The 12,730-nt window shown below is 51.0% G+C and overlaps 1 long non-coding RNA gene across 1 annotated transcript; it reads right to left on the minus strand.

Moving 5' to 3' along the window:
* Positions 1 to 4,298: 4,298 nt before the first annotated feature.
* LOC115608387 lies at positions 4,299 to 12,471 on the minus strand. The gene is made up of 3 exons (XR_003991524.1): positions 12,138 to 12,471; positions 9,730 to 9,868; positions 4,299 to 4,414 (listed from the first exon to the last, which is right to left on the minus strand). It is a non-coding gene; the product is annotated as an uncharacterized LOC115608387 (long non-coding RNA).
* Positions 12,472 to 12,730: the final 259 nt, after the last annotated feature.

The raw sequence follows: 12,730 nt of genomic DNA on the forward strand, positions 1-12,730 counted from the left end.
CATCTCACCTCAGGTACTCCTGATCTCACCCCTGTCTGCATTAACTCCTTCAATCTTTAAGCTCATCTGGTGTCCCTGAGGATCCTAGATCCCAAGGCAGATAAATGTAGCCACAGTGTGCTGAAGTGCTGCTTGGGCTGAACCAGGGCTCAGCACCTCACTGCTAACAGGCCACGCTGGAGGTTTGAGGCGAGGGTAACTCCTAGGGCAGAAGCCAGATAGTTTCACAGTGACAATCACCAGAAAGCTTAGGAATGTTTTGCAGATCCTTTTCAACCTGCTACACCTTGGATTTATAGTGGTCTGGCTCTATATGACCTTCCAAAGAGCCACCAGGCAGGCGTGTTGCTGCTGGTACCCTCCAAGCCCCAGGCTCCTGGATAAGCTGTTCTGTAAAGCAGCAGTTGGGGCCAGCTGCTTCTCCTCCATCTTGGACCCCATGGTGCTTACCAGTACTCTTGTTGTGTACCATTTGGGAAAGATTTTTCCCTCTGTCTTGAGGGAAGTCACAGGTAGAAAAAGCCAAAACAAAAAGCCAACAAACCTGATTGAGTTTAGGGGAACACTGACGTCTGTCGCTTCCACATCACCCTGTGCCATGCCTGATGCCTGCACCTTAACTCAAACCATGCCAGCTCTGCCATAAAGGCTTCCTGTGGGAAGAAATAATGACTTGAGAAGACATCCCTTCTTGGAGCAAGAAACATTCCTTTTGAACACAAGTCAGTGCTAGCCGTGAGATTCTGGTGCTCGGGGCTTGTCCTGTGTGCCAGGACCGTGCCAGAGTCTGCCACTGAGTGCTCCCCATCCCCAGAACCAGCAGAACCATGTGAAGAGCAGCTAGATCCAACCACATTCTCAGACCCTAATAGCTGGAAACTGCAGGGAAGGAGAGCCTGATCTGCTCTGAAAAGAAATGCAAAACCAGAAAACATCTGAAGGGAAGCCCAGCAGTTGTTATATCACAACAGCAGGATTCTGCCTTATGATCCACAACAGTGTGAATGATAAAATCCAGGTCTCTGCTTTCCTATCAAAGAGAAGACAGCCGGGAGGCTATTCAACATTAGAACCCAAGCTGGGAACAGGGTCTGGGACCCTTCTGCTGTGCTGGGGGGAGCAGCAGGAGAAAACTAAATGGTATCTACTGGAAATACAGATTTTACATGGCTGAGTTAAACAGATTTAATATATAAAACCCCCCATGTTTGGTATTAAACTCACTATAGTTGGCAGGTGAAGCTCACTTCAGTCATAGGAAAGAAGATCCACTGTGGGTTCACCTGCAGCTTAAAGAGATCACTTTACAAGTTAAGCCAGGTCCACTGTCCTAGGGCAGCCAGCCCTTGATTACCACACGGTGGATTGCACAAGCCTGACGAGACTGGGGTTGTTTGGCTCTGGGTGCAGCCGTGGCAGGCCTGGCTCTGCCTCCGTGTCTGACGCATCCTCTCCAGGGCTGGCAGCCAAGCCCTGGTGCCCCTGGTGATAACACAGGCTGGACCTGGCAGAGAGGGGAGAGAAGAGCAGCAGCTCAAGCACCAGCTCAGCTGTTCACACACTGCCTCCAGCACCATTCACCCTGCATAATACCCCGGCTGCAAGCTGACACAAGCTTAGCTGGAGAGGAGGATGTGCTAGCTTGGATTCATCTGGCTCCACACAGAGGGACCAGAAGCGTGCTCTAGGCAGCTCCAGCACAGCACACTGCCTTTTTCCTGGGCTTTGCTTGTGTCATTTGATTATTAGGACCCATAACTCCTGCTCCAGACTTGCAGAGGGGTTACACACAGTCAGAGCACCCGAAGGCAAAGGAATTGCTGCTACCACAGCGCCAGGCCCTCCAAAGAGGTGGCATTTCAGTCACGTTGTGGAGAACGTCTGCCAAACACCATGCCCCAGGGGCAGGGGCTGGTTCAGAGACAATGCAAAAAGAGCACCCATTAATTCCACTTGCTTTGCAAAAAAGATGTATTTTTAGTGCTTGTGAGCAGTGCCAGATTGGCAGCGTTATAAATAGAAGGCTTGTATTTATCCTACTGTCTAGGTACCGCAGTGCTAAGTCAGTTTTACGACCTGAATAAATCCAGATTAGATTCTCTCAAGGATGTGTCACCATAGAAATAACATTTCCTCTTTGCATTCATATACATGGCTAAGGAGGAGGGATTATGGCAAAGGAGAGGGGGAGTGTGCTGCCCTCATAAGCCAGCCTGGTGCTTTCTGATCTGCCTTGATGCGATACAGGCTGACATTCAAACAAGATTAGGGGTCCCAGCTTCAGGTCTCCAAGTCTTATTTATGGTGATTCCATACCTTGCATTTTGGGCTGAAAAGCCTACGGCAACACTGGCAGGTGAGGCTCTGCCTCAACCTAGGACAGGGAGCATCATACTGTGCCCCTGGATTACGGCCAGAGCTCAGTTGGCTGATGAAGTTACAGGGTCCTTGCTGCCACTGGCTGTACCCACAGTGACAAAACACCAGAGTAGGATGAAGAAAGAGCTTTGCTGCTCTGCAAAAGTGGAAGAAAGGGAGACAGAAGGCAAAAAGAGACCTATTTGGTAGGATAACTTACAGGCTATTGCTCAGGTGTTGCTTTTCTATCAAGCTGACTGGCAATAAGTATTAAAACTAAAGAAAAATCCTTCCCCTCTTAAAAGAAAACAGACAGAAGGTAACTCCCCCCTCCAATTCCCTTCCTCTTTTCCTTGCACCAACTGATGCTGCTTCCTCTAATCTGTGGCAACATGTCAATTCCCAGCACAACAAGCTTTTCCCAGTGGTCACACACCTCCCTCTTTGAAGAGGCTGTGCTGCTCCCAGCGCCAGGGGATGCTGAACAGCTCAGCAAATACACCTCCTGCAAATCCCAGCCCTTCAGGATGCCTGCTCCCAAAAGTGCCGTCTCACTTCTTATGCTCCCATTTGAGCCTGTGTCCCCCTGCAAAAACTCACACGTGCTACATTGCCTGAAGACTGACTGTGCTTCCTCTAGGCTCTTCTCTGCTGTCTGTGGCTACCAGGCAGGAAAAGGCAAGGGGAAAGGATTGGTAGCTTTCAGTTACCCTGAGATTACTTAGTTCCCTATCTGGGAAGCAGCCTGTGAGGCTGCTTTGGTCTCTGCAGTCTCCGTTGGGATCCCAGAGAGCAGATACACTGGGAAGCCAAACGTATCAAAGAGCATATGAATGACAGCAGCTCTAGGGTTTTGATCCTTTCACTCTCTGTGAGGTTTTTATAGTTCCAAAAGCAGGAAGCCTGCATGAGTACAAGCTGCTTGGCTTCAGATGCAACGTTTTGTCTGGTCAGCTGCTTGGCAGGAGGGAGGGTGCTGGCTTTGGATGAACCACACTGCCTGCCTGCCCTAAGCTTGCTTCTCCTCCTCATGCCAGAAAGGGGGTCTGGAGGGCAGGCAAGTGGAAAGGGGGTGCTTCAAGCTCACTGGAGCCCACCAAAAGTATGAAAAGATGATTGTGGAGAGAACCAAAGAATCACAGAATCGACCAGGTTGGAAAAGACCTTTAAGCTCATCCAGTCCAACCATTCCCAGCACTGCCAAGGCCACCACTAACCCATGGCACTGAGGGCCTCGGCTACACGGGGTGTGAACACTTGCAGGGACGGTGACTCCAGCACTGCCCTGGGCAGCCTGTTCCAATGCCTGAGCACCCTCTGGGGAAGGAATTGTTCCTCATCTCCATCTAAACCTCCCCTGGGGCAGCTTGAGGCCGTTTCCTCTTGTCCCATCCCTTGTTCCCTGGGAGCAGAGACCAGCCCCCTCCTGGCTCCAGCCTCCTGTCAGGCAGTTGCAGAGAGCGATAAGGGCCCCCCTGAGCCTTCTCTTCTCCAGACTAACCCCCCCCAGGTCCCTCAGCCGTTCCTCATCACACTTGTGCTCCAGGCCCTTCAATCCTTACCAATTTGCTCAGACAGGCTCAATACCTGGGTCTGGAAGAGCTGCTGGAGAAGACTGAAGGATTGGCTGGTCTTGTGTGTGTGGGAATGGAAGGAAAATACAAAATAAGTCAGGGTGTGAGGAGATGGGAATCTAAAATAATAACAGTAAAATAAAAAGGAATCAAATGTACTTGCGCACAGCAAGATGAGAAAAACTAAACCAAGCCTCAGTGGGAGTGTTATTTGCTTGACGTTGCTGTCTGACTTGAGACTCACGTGCCTGAGCACTAAACCCGCCATGGAGTCATCAGAGAGTTGCAAAGCCAGTCTGCACTGCTAAACGAGGCTGTCGGTGAACTTCCCAGTGTTCCCAAGTGGCACTGCTTAACTCACGTGCCAGGCTGGTGTGAGAGTTAGTCACGATTGCTTAAGGCATGGAGGCACCAGAGCTCCCTGGAGGATGACGATCCCATTTCACGGCAGCTCTTGAGGTTTCAAAATGAGTTTCCTCTGCCTGAAATGAAAGCAGCAGAGAATCATAGAGCCATGGAAGAGTTTGGGTGGAAGGGACCTTAAAGCTCATCCAGTTCCAACCCCCTGCCACAGGCAGGGACACCTTCCACTAGAGCAGGTTGCTTCAAGCCCCTGTGTCCAACCTGGCCTTGAACACTGCCAGGGATGGGGCAGCCACAGCTTCTCTGGGAAAAGTCTGTGCCAGCACCTCAGCACCCTCACAGGGAAGAGCTTCTGCCTAAGAGCTCATCTCAGTCTCCCCTCTGGCAGGTTAAAGCCATTCCCCTTGGCCTGTCCCTACAGGCCCCGATGAAGGGACCCTCTCAGATGTTCTCCCGAAAAAAAGGGGGAAAAAAAAAAGGGAATTTTGTTGCAGTGTCTATTTTGGGATTAAAAACTGAAGCCTTTTCAGGACAGAGGGGACATTGTACTGCACAAGGCACTGGCTGGGAGGGTGAGACACCCTGGAGGCATGGGAGCAGTTTGCTACCCCAGTAAGTGTGAACACACCAAGCTCAGCAGGAACACTCCTGTGGCTACACGGAGCCAGAGACACAGCACAAGGTTTGACACGTAGCTCCTCCATGCTTCTTACTTGGAAAGGGAAGAAGTGGAATGAAGAGTTGAAGTCACCCAAATACAGCTATTAAGGATTTGGCAGGAATACCGGGCATCCTGTGGCTTGCTAGCACCCTCATCTGGTCTGTCATCACTGTCAAAACCCTTCCAAGCCAAAGCTGCCTCCTAGCTTGTGCCTTGAACGTCCTTGCTCTTGCCTCCCCTGCCTGCAGACAGCTCTCCTCTGCTCCTGACATGAAGAGCCTCTGGCTGGGGGATACAGAAGCAAGTCTGTCATTCATTGCCCATGAACTCTGCCTTGTGCCTGCAGTGGTCTCCTGGACAGCAGGAAGCCCCAGCTCCTGACAGCGGGCAGTAAATCCATCCGGGGGGTCCGGACCATACTGTGTCCATCCAAGGCCAAGCAGCGCACTCAGCAGTGCCTGTGCCTCTGGTTCCTGCTCCCCCCTGCACAGAGCAGAGCTCTCAGACACATGCCAGAGGAGTTGCAAACAGGCTGGAAACCTGTCAGCAAGCTGATGGTGTTGGCTTCACTTGGATCTCTTCATAAGATGCCAGCTCAGCTAGACAGGAGGCTGCTCTCTTATTGAGTTAATAATTCAAGTGAAAGGCATCTTCTGGAAAGCCCATTTTGTCTCATTTACCAAATGAGGTTACAACATTCAGAGGTTTGCCTAAAGATTCACACCATGCTGCTCGCAGCAGTATCAGCGCCTAGATGGAGTCAGGAGTGGATGGAAGGTCTTGCTGAAGAGCCATTCACTCCCCACCTATGCATGACGGTAAAACAAGCTGCATGTAGAAAGGCAGCTGCTTCCCTCCTGCCATGCCCAGCAGCTCATGGCATGAAGCCTCTGTGATCCTGTGTTCAGTGTTCTCCAGGGTTAATCCCCTCCAAGAGGGAGCTGGGGCTCTGCTCCACCAGTCCATTATCACTGGGGCTGAGGACCAGGAATCAGAGGAATGAAGCACATAACCCATGGTTCTGGCTGTGAGACTTCTTCGTGCTTTCCTTTTCAGTGCAGAAGGAAGCTGAAGGGAAAAGTGCTCATGTGCCTTTTCTAAATGAGAAGCAGGGAGAGGGACTGGGAACACTGTGGTTCTGAAGATTCAGCCTCCCATATGATTGCTGGGCAAGTAGTGCCAGATAAATGTGCTCCTGTTAAATGTGGCACTTGCTGTGCCCCGCAGGAAGATGTGCACTGTGCTCACAGCCCCGCAGTGTGCTCTGGAGGCGGTCACAGCCTTGGATGAAGCAGTTCCATTACAAGATGCTGCAGGGTTAAGGCTGAAACATTCTGTGCTCAGATGGTGGCTCAGGCGTGATGGGCTGCTGCCAAGGCAGGGAAGGACATTGAATCACAGAGTCATAGAATCAAGTAGGTTGGAAAAGACCTTTAAGCTCATCCAGTCCAACCATTCCCAGCACTGCCAAGGCCACCACTAACCCATGGCACTGAGGGCCTCGGCTACACGGGGTGTGAACACTTGCAGGGACGGTGACTCCAGCACTGCCCTGGGCAGCCTGTTCCAATGCCTGAGCACCCTCTGGGGAAGGAATTGTTCCTCAGCTCCATCTAAACCTGCCCTGGTGCAGCTTGAGGCCATTTCCTCTTGTCCCATCCCTTGTTCCTTGGGAGCAGAGACCAGCCCCCTCCTGGCTCCATCCTCCTGTCAGGCAGTTGCAGAGAGCGAGAAGGTCCCCCCTGAGCCTTCTCTTCTCCAGACTAAACCCCCCCCCAGGTCCCTCAGCCCTTCCTCATCACACTTGTGCTCCAGGCCCTTCACTGGCATCTGAGGAGCTTCCTGCTTATCAGAAGCTTTGCTTAAGTCAGAGGCAGCCCTGCGCCCAAGTTTCAGAACAGCATTGCCTCCTTCCATCTGGAAAACACTCTTTTTCTCTGCTAGCTCTCCCATTGCTCTACAAACTAGCTGCAAAGGGACTCCTCCTGCTCCTAGTTGTCATCATCCAAGCCAAACTCATCGAGCAAATTCTGGCCAGCACAAAACAAAGACGTGGTCTAGCCCCAGCTCCTCAGCCAGGGTAAGTCAGGAGAGCTTAATTGACATGAAAGCATTGGAAAGACAACTCCTCTCCAGTCCTGTGCTTCCCACACAATGGCCATGCACTGGTTTAGGCAGAGACAGAAGAGCTTACAGCTTAGAAGAGCACCTCATCCCACAGAGCCTTAATTGCACTCACAGGACCATCCCTCCAGAATGCTGAGGCAAATCCTCCAACCCATGAGATGCAACACGACAACACTGAGTTTAGAGCAGAAGGAACATGGGGTCCATCTTTGTTTTCTCATCTAAAATCTTTGAAGATGAGCTTAAGTCATCTCTCAAGTTGACCACAGGTTATTTTCTTCCCTAGAAGCAAATTGCCCGACAGCCTTTTGCCACTGATATTCCTGGTACAAAATGCACATTGAGGCTCTGTGCCCTGCTGCAGAGCAGCTCCTCAGAGCACAGCACAGCCCTGACAGCCCTTTACACTGCTAATGAACACTGAACCCCAGCCCACATCCCAGGACAGGAGCCTCTGCTGGGAACGGCACCAGGACCTACAGCCAGCATCAAGCACTTTCGATTCCTCCCTCCAAAAATCATGGAATCCCAGCCTGATTTGGGTTGAGGGGACCTTAAAGCTCATCCAGTCCCAACCCCTGCCATGGGCAGGGACACCTTCCACTAGAGCAGGTTGCTCCAAGCCCCTGTGTCCAACCTGCCCTTGAACACTGCCAGGGACTTCGTGCCCTGTTTCTGGTCCTCAGACAGGAGAGATGGCCTCAGTACTGCGCAGAAGCTGGGGACCTGCCGCAGGTTCAGGGGTCCAGCACTGTGGTGGGTGAATGCTCTGCTCAGACATCACCCCCCTGCCCTCCAGCCTTGTAAGAAAGTGCTGATTCTGGTCCCCCCATCTCCATCCTTTGGCAGGTCTCCACCAAGAGCTGCAGTTGAGCACAACGAAACTGAAGCAGCCCCAAGAGTGTGCAGTTTATGTATTTCTAGATCATTAAGCCTTCTCCTAGCGACAGTGTTTAAAAGGCACAATGACGTCTCATTCCCCTCCCACTCCCCCCCTTGCTGTTTGGCTCTTGAAAATTAAAAGATAAGCTTTGTAAATCTCCCAGAGAAGAGGGAACTGTCACTTCAGCTTTAGGAGAAAAGCCAGCAAAGAAACAAAACGCTGCTTTTGGCAGAGGAGAAAGAAAATCCATTCTGAAAGGCTTAGAGACAAAGGCTCTCAACACAATTAAAGGCAAACCTAAGGCTTTGAAAGCAGAGGGCATGACACTGGAATACACACACGAGGTAGAGATGAAAGCCTCCATTGTGGCACTCTGGAAATAAAAGAAGTTTCAATGGCTGCATTTGCCTAAACCAAAGGAGATGAGAAGCTTTCTGGAGGAGGGCTGGACTCTTCCCATGTGTTTGCACAATGCCAAGAGCTGCTGGGCTCAGTCTTAATTAGGACCCTGGGGCAGTACTAGAATAGTTTGGGGAGAGAGGGTCACGACATTCAGGAAGGGGAAAGAAAACAGGGCTCCGATATTTTCTGTGGGAACTTTTCCACCTGAGCAGCCGAAAATCTTCCTTTCCAGCCTGTTGAGCTGAAGCAAAAGGTGTTTTGACTTGTCATTGCCAAGGTGTGTGTTTCGCACAAGAGCTTGCTGAGGATGCGGCGCTGCATTGCAGGCATCAGGTGCCTTTCAGCCCAGCAATGGCCTGAAGAGGTACCTGCCTCTAGAAAGCACTGAGCAGAGTAGTCCTGACTCTAAGCTAAGAGCGCCACAGCCAAGGAGAACCCATGTCCAGGAGGTCAGAAACACACTGTTGTTGGAGTGCTTTGCTCCTAACAGCTAGTAAAAACTGCCCCTTGCTCTCAAACCCTGTGTCTCCAACCAGCAGTGCCATGAGCCAAACATTCACCACAAGATGCTCCCAACCAGTGTGCAAACACCAAAGGCTGTCAATCATGAAAGCCTGCACTGGTAAGAGACCACCACCATTCAGTAAACCACAGTTTGGCCATCCATTCCCTGCTGCAACTGCCCAAAGCCAGCTCTGGCTTGACCCTAGGTAGCTGCACCATGCTGGAAAGGGGATGACTTCTGCTATGTTATCTATCATGTTCTCAATATAAGGAGGACATGGAGCTGCTGGAGCAAGGCCAGAGGAGGCCACAAGGGCTGGAGCACCTCCTGTATGGAGACAGGCTGAGAACATTGGGGCTGTTCAGCCTGGAGAAGAGAAGCTGCGTGGAGACCTCAGAGCAGCTTCCAGTGTCTGAAGGGGGCTACAAGGATGCTGGAGAGGGGCTCTTCATCAGGGACTGGAGTGATAGGACAAGAGGTGATGGGTTCAAACTGAAACAGGGGAAGTTCAGGTTAGATCTAAGGCAGAAGCTCTTCCCTGTGAGGGTGCTGAGGCGCTGGCACAGACTTTTCCCAGAGAAGCTGTGGCTGCCCCATCCCTGGCAGTGTTCAAGGCCAGGTTGGACGCAGGGGCTTGGAGCAACCTGCTCTAGTGGAAGGTGTCCCTGTTTTCTGACAAGCAAAGAAAAGGAAGCTCTGTGGACAGTTTTAGCTTCTTTCTTCTGTATGTTTTCCATTGGTTGGTTTTGTCACCAAGGAGACTGAATTCCTACACATAAATCCATGCTTCTGTGCCAATGGCCATCACAGCATCATTACATAAGGCACACGTGCTTTAAGCTATAGCTTTACTCACTGTATGGAGGATTTTCTGGGCTGTTATGTCCATCCAATGTCCTTTAGGTCTGCTCGAAGCCCACATCCCCAGTATTGTGGCGAGAAGTCACCTTGAACCTGAAGTTTCTTGCATGTTCCTCATACCCATGTAGACAGTCCTGCATAAAACACATTAGAGAAAGGAAAAGAAACTCTGGTGTGCAACGGGGGCTGAGGCACAGATTCATTCAGAAAACACCAATGACCCCAGAGCACTTGGGTTCCCATGCTCAGCAAAGGAACAGCTCTCTGTACACCCCAATCCTGCTCTCTCCCTGACTTTTTTCCCTCCCCCCTCTCAAAACCACTCCTAAGAGTGAGATCAGTTTTCAAAGCACTGAGCAGCAGCACCATTTGATGGTGTTAATGGGAATTCTGTGCCCGGGATGCCTTTCAGGAGAGCGCACTTGCTGAGTTTATAGCGAGTCCCCCAGGACACAGCCTGTCTCACGTTGTTTGTGCGATGCCTGTCACACTGGCCTCCATCTCCATAGCAATCCATGGAAGCAAATACCTGACTGGAAAATGTGAGGCAGAGCTCCTCCTGCTCATCTCAGTGAGACAATGATATGGACTGGGCAAGGCAATGTCCTCTGTGGGCTGCTCAACTCATCTGGGGCAATGAAGCAGATAACTGTGTCATAGAATCCCAGAATCCCAGGCTGGTCTGTGTTGGAAGGGACCTTAAAGCTCATCCAGTCCCAACCCCTGCCACAGGCAGGGACACTTTCCGCTAGAGCAGGTTGCTCCAAGCCCCTGTGTCCAACCTGGCCTTGAACACTGCCAGGGATGGGGCAGCCACAGCTCCTCTGGGCACCCTGTGCCAGCGCCTCAGCACCCTCACAGGGAAGAGCTTTTGCCTCAGAGCTCATCTCAATCTCCCCTCTGGCAGGTTAAAGCCATTCCCCTTGGCCTGTCCCTACAAAACCTTGTAAAATGTCCCTTTGTATTTAATAGCAGCCTTTGGAACAAGAAGCTAAATCTTGCCAACAGATCTGTAGAAGAGATCAGGGAATATCAATCCAGGTGGGTATCATGAGATTCAATTTGTACTTTTGGTACCAGAACCTCAGTGATTTATCCATGCGACAAGAAACCCTTGAAGTTTTGCCTCTCACATTTTCTTGTAAAGCAACCTAGAAAACCATCCAGCTTCAGTTGCTACAAGCGGGTGCAAATCTAATTCCTCAAAGCCAGAACTGGGTATCCAGTGTGATCAATGGCCAGGGGTCAGAGATTCCATAATGGCTTTCCCAGCTGTGAAATCCCAGTGCAAGGCAAACCAACACCAGGCCACTTACATAAACGGTTACCTAATGCTGTGGCTTCCTAAATCTGCATCACAGGGAACTGAGATGCAGCAGAGTCAGCTCCAGTAACACGTTGTGGAAGACACGTGAAGAGGAATTCAGAATCCTGAATGCTGAAGACACCAGAGGTGAAGGTGCTGCCTCTCTGAGCACCCACAAACAGGCCCAAAGGAGCAGCCATGAGGAGGCCAGGCAGTGAGCTGGGGTGCTATTCAGTACACAGACGCCCCCCTGTACACTTCTTACTGTCTCTAGAGTTGACCTACCAACCTTTCAAAACACAGTCTGAACACATCTCCAAGGCTGGTTTCTGACATCAGCCCCACACTGTCCTTTTCTAGAACCAACAAAAACCCTGGTTCTCAAAGCAACAGCTGCTTTACATGATCTCATTTTCAAGCCAGCTCCTTAACAGATACTCCCCTCCCCTCCTCCCCACTAATTTTAGCTGTGTTACTGTTCCATCTGGTCCCCCTGTGCTTGGAGGAGTGCCAGTACCTCCTAGGAAAAACAAAAAGCTCTCTTTGGTTTGGGATTGTTGGGATAACGTGAGCAGGAGCGGCAGCATCTGCATCCATTTCCAGTTCCGGTTCTGGACCATGCCAGGAAGCTTCGAGCAGCTCTGAGGCTGAGCTCTTCCCCTGGTGGCAGCGTGGCACGGATGAGGCAACTGCATGTTGTGTCTGAGCATGTTTTCCCCATGGGCGAGTCTGAGGTACGGGGAGGGGCTGATGTCTACAGCAAAGATAGAACTAAATCACAGAAACATAGATTGGTTTGGGTTGGAAAGGACCTTAAGCTCATCCAGTTCCAACCCCCTGCCAGGGGCAGAGACACCTCACACTAGACCATGTCATCCAAGGCTCTGTCCAACCTGAACACTGCCAGGGATGAAGCATTTATCACTTCTCTGGGCACCCTGTGCCAGCGCCTCAGCACCCTCACAGGGAAGAACTTCTACCTTAGATCTAACCTGAACTTCCCCTGTTTTTCTGTTCCTAAATCATGTAGTACATGAGCAGAGACCCCCCTTCCAGTAACTGCTACTATGGGGAATCAACAAGAGTTAGAAACTTACTTTTCAGAGCAGTCAGACCAGACGAGCATCCTGGGAACCATCAGGAAGCCTGCTCCAGGATGAAGTAAAGGCTCTTGGGCATTTTGCATTGTTGCTGGTACATCCGAGGAAAAGTTCCTTTGTTTTAAGGACAATAGCTTGCTTGCCTCCAGGGATCCCAGTGTGGGCTCCTTTCTTGCCTGTGTTACAGCTCAGGAATGAAAAACAAAGAAGGAATTGAGGAAAGCAGCTACAAGTGACCCCAGGAAAGGGTGGGTTTGTGCTCCCCTGAGCAGAGGCTTTGTGAGGGCAATGAGGGAGGTGTGAGGTTCTGAAAAGGGGGCTTTTCCCTATTGATATCAGCCACCCCTTCTAACCTGCACGGGTCCAGCCTGCCTGGTAGAGACCTACTGCATATTAGTTCCCTGGGATGCAGATACAAGAAGACACAGCATTAGGTAACCACCTATATAAGTGACCTGACGTTAGTTTGCCTTGCATTGGGATTTCACAGCTGGGAAAGCCATTATGGAATCTTTGGCCACACTGGATACCCCGTTCTGGCTTTGAGGAATTAGATTTGCACCTGCTTGTAGCAACTGAAGCTGGATGGT

The sequence above is a fragment of the Strigops habroptila genome, chromosome 5 (assembly GCF_004027225.2).
Source record: "Strigops habroptila isolate Jane chromosome 5, bStrHab1.2.pri, whole genome shotgun sequence".
NCBI lineage: Eukaryota > Metazoa > Chordata > Aves > Psittaciformes > Psittacidae > Strigops > Strigops habroptila.